Source organism: Rhinopithecus roxellana, chromosome 1 (genome assembly GCF_007565055.1).
Source record: "Rhinopithecus roxellana isolate Shanxi Qingling chromosome 1, ASM756505v1, whole genome shotgun sequence".
Taxonomy (NCBI): Eukaryota; Metazoa; Chordata; class Mammalia; order Primates; family Cercopithecidae; genus Rhinopithecus; species Rhinopithecus roxellana.
Genome location: NC_044549.1, coordinates 64,853,763 through 64,858,107, shown reverse-complemented (window position 1 = coordinate 64,858,107; position 4,345 = coordinate 64,853,763). Strand labels below are relative to the sequence as shown.

The window sequence follows — 4,345 nt, the reverse complement described above, 5'->3', positions numbered from 1 at the left end:
GCCGAGGCGGGCGGATCACGAGGTCAGGAGATCAAAACCATCCTGGCTAACACGGTGAAACCCTGTCTCTACTAAAAAAATACAAAAAACTAGCCGGGCGCGGTGGCGGGCGCCTGTATTCCCAGCTACTCGGGAGGCTGAGGCAGGAGAATGGCGTGAACCCGGGAGGCGGAGCTTGCAGTGAGCTGAGATCCGGCCACTGCACTCCACCCCGGGCCACAGAGCGAGACTCTGTCTCAAAAAAAAAAAAAAAAAAAAAGAAAATATTAAATTTGGTGATTTGGTGCAGGTTGCTTTTAGATGTCATTCTTGTCTGTCATGTAGGACCTTGTCATCCATTGATTTGCCCTGGAATCGGGATGTTTATGAATCAAAAAATGCATAAAGGGTGACTACTGAACATGTCTTTAATGAAGAATGCCAATAAGCATGCAGTCCTTGCCAGCAAGGAGCTTACTACCTATTTGGAAATGCAAGGAATATACACAATGACGTTGAATTCGAATAACAGGAGTTGGTAAAATCTAAGACAACAAAAAAGAAAATCTACCATGCTGTGTACAAACAAGAGCCGAATATTAGATGGAGACTAACAGTTATTGGAGGGAGAGAGAGATGATGAAGGCTTATTAAGAATAAGAGTTATCCTTTTAAATTTTTTGTATAAAACTGCATCTTCTTTATTTTGCATACTTCAATTTCAGAACAAAATAAACAAAAAACCCATAATATGCAACATCCAATCCTGTTGTGAAATTAGGGAGGGAATGGGAGTAGAGGCCCTTGTTTCCTGCCTTAGACACAAGGACAGGAGAGAATAAACACAAGACATCAGCAGAGGCAGCCAGGTAAGACAGGACCACTCAAGGCTGCAGTGGGAGCCATGGGGACACTATTCGGAGGGTACAGGTTTCTAAGTATAAACTCCTAGTCTACCTTCCTGCAAGACACATCCTCATCGCCCTTGAATGAGGAGGGAGGATTGTATCAGGAACAGCAGCACTGGCTTCCTGTGCTGCCACTTTATCTTCATCAATAGCTAGACCTAGGTTGTTCATGGTAGATGCTATTAGAGTAGGTCTAGGAATCCTCAGGAGAGAAGTCAGAAGAGAGCCCCACAGTTTCAAACAGCAGCACCACCAGGTCTTTGACAGCTTCGTCGTCCTTGTCTGCCTCAGCCTTCTGCTGCAGTGTCTCCACAGTAGGTTGGTCAAGGTTGATCTCCAGGTACTTTTTGGCCATCATGTAGCCCATCGTAGAGTTGTCTCAAAGTGCCTGAGCTTTCACAATCTACTTCACATTTGCTGTTCAGCTGTAGGTGCCAGTCACAGTGCAGCAGGATGAAGAAACAGACTATTGGAGATTGTCATTTTCTCAATCTTCTTATTCAAGATTTCTTTCAGGAGCTTGCAGAGGTTCTCAAACTTTGCCTTGCTCTCCTCCATTTTCTTCTTCTCCATCCTCAGGTAGCCTAAGACCCTACTAGGTAACAGACCAGGCTCTTTCCACCAAACTCATTGAGCTGCCGCATGCCGTGCTCAGCAGTGAGCTTGGTCATATATACTGCCTCAAAGCCTTGCTTCCTCACTCACTCCACAAAAGCAAAGTTGGCCACCTGCTCTTTGCTCTTGCCAGTGATGTCATAGATGGACTTCCCGTCTCCATGTGAGAGACATGCTCTGACAGAGATGTCATCTCATCTCCAGACTGGGTGGTGTGATAGTGTAGCAGCTCAGACAGGCATCACCAGTTAATAGAGTCCTCCTGGATTCCAACCTTTAGATTTTTAGAGAATTCCTCATAGAATTTCTTATAACATTCCTTATCTTCTGCCAGCTCAGAAAAGAGCTCATGGCACTTCCCAAGAGTGTTTTTGTGTGGACTTTCAGGATTCTGCTCTGCTGGAACACTTCTCGGGAGATGTTCAGGGGCAGATCTTCAAAGTCAACCACACCACAGATAAAGCTGAGATACTCTGGTGTCAGCTCATCATAGCACATGCCGGACATAGAGGCTGATGTTTTTCTTTTTTCTGTTGTTCTCAAAGAGGTCAAAGAAAACCTTACTATTTTCTCAGAGAGGTCAAAGAGAGCCTGATGAGGGATGAATAACAGTGCCCTGAATTCCAACTGACCCTCTACAGAGATGTGCTTGACTGGCAAGCAGTCTTCCCAGTCACTGGCGAGGCTCTCATAGAATTCTCCATACTCTTCCTGGGTGATGTCATCAGGCTTTCTGATCCAAATGGGCTTGGTCTTATTTAGTTCTTCCAGATCAATGCATTTTTGTTGTTGTTGTTGTTGATCTTCTTGGTTTTCTTTTTCTTATCCTTGTTATCCTCTGTTATCCTCACCTGAACCCACATCTTCAATCTTGGGCTTTTTCTCATCATCTTTATCATCCTCTTTCTCACCTTTTTTTTTTTTTCTGCCTTATCATCACTGACTTCCTTCACTCATTCCTTCTCCAAACAAAGGGTGATGGGATAGCCTGTAAACTACGAGTGTTTCTTTGACCTCTCTCTCTTACAAATACTCTGTCTGGTCTTCCTTAAAGTGGAGGATCACTTTGGTGCCTCTGCTAATGGGATCAACATGGTCAGCACATATAGTTAAGAAACTCCTAGTATAAGACTCCCAGACATCGTGTTCATCATCATTGTGCTTTATGATCACAACCACTTTTTCTGCCTCCAGGTAGGCAGCATAAAAGCCAACACCAAATTGCCCAGGCCTGGAAATGTCTGCACCAGCCTGAGGAGCCTCCATAAATGCTTTAGCACAAGATTTGGCAATAGTTCCCAAATTGTTTATGAGATCAGCCTTGGTCATGCCATTGCCTGTGTCTACCAAATTAGGGTGTGTTCCTGAGGGTTGGTGATGATGTCAATTTTCAGCTCTTTACCACTGGCTAACTTGGAAGGTCCTGTGAGGTTCTCAAAGCAAATATTGTCCAAGGTATCAGAAGCATTAGAGATCAACTCCCATATGAAAATCTCTTTGTAGTAGCAGGTATTGATGATGAGAGACATGAGTTGGGCAATTTCTGCCTGAAAGACGAAAGTCTCCATCTTCTCCTCTACATGGTGCATCTCCTCAGGCATCTTGAAAAGAAAAGACTAACAAGTGCTAGTGAACAAGGTGGGCTGGAACTGTTCAACATGCACATGACCCCAAAGCTGCATGGGAGTGACTCAAGAGCAAAAGTTGCCTTTTAATGAGTGGCTATTACCTGCCAGGCATTGTGGTAGGCATTTTATACTTGCTATGTTTCAATTTAGAAAAAAACAAATGTATGGTTATTTTTAGATCTACTTTTCACAAGAGGACAATGCTGAGACTTTTAAAATAAATGTTAGTAAGTGGTCCAGGTGAAATGTGAACCCAGACATATTTGGTTGCAAAGCCTGGGTTCTGTTTGCAACCTATACTTTATAAAAACATGTCAGGCAATGGGTAGGAGGATTTGATCTGATTATTGAAAAAGTAGTAAAAGATGAAGTGAGAAAGAGGCAGAGAGTTAAGGAAGGAGGAAGAAGAAATGAGAACATTTTAGGCTACAAAAATAGCATGAGAATGGGGGCAAAAATATATATAAACAGTGTTTGACGAATAATGCGTATATGGATTTGCTTCGATCAAATGTAGGGGATGCTTACAAATGTGCCTAATGGCATAGTCTCTGGATTCTTAGTTTGGTGTAAATTCAAGCTCATCCGTTTATACCTGACCTCTCCTAGGCAGATTACAACATCACATAGAATAGTTGTGATGATTTAAAGAGCTAGTACAATTTAGGTGCTGGTAATACAGATGTTTTCAGTATGTGACAATTCATCAAGTGGTACAATTATGTGTGCTTCTTGGTATGTATATGTCAGAAAAAAAATTTTTTTTGTAAAAGGAGCTAATGCATGTGTAAGCATTCACTGAATGTTAATTTATTATTCTTAATGTATTCAGGACAGTGAGATATTAGAATGAGCTCTTAGCCGAATGTTGGAGCATTGTAAAGGGCCTCTTACCTGAAGAGGGTCAAAGAAAGATTGGAAAGATGGAGATATATTCACAGTGTTGTTTAGGAAGCTTGTCTTTGTCTCAGTGTATAGAATGAATTGGAATTACAGAAGGACATAGAGCAGTGAGACCAATGAAAAGATTTTGTTGTCACACAGAAGTCCAGTAATATGGTCCTCAGGCAAGTGATGGTGAAAAAGAGAGATTCCACGAAGGAAAAATCAATAGGATTGGACAGTGGGATGTAATAGGGAAAGAAAGTAAAGATTCAAAAATAACTTCTCTAGTCTTTACAGTAAGAATGATTGGAAGAAAAACCTGAGCGGGGG

General features: G+C 42.2%; 1 pseudogene; it reads right to left on the bottom strand.

The window, feature by feature from the left end:
• Positions 1-927: 927 nt before the first annotated feature.
• On the bottom strand, positions 928-3,103 carry LOC104680161 (annotated as a pseudogene).
• Positions 3,104-4,345: the final 1,242 nt, after the last annotated feature.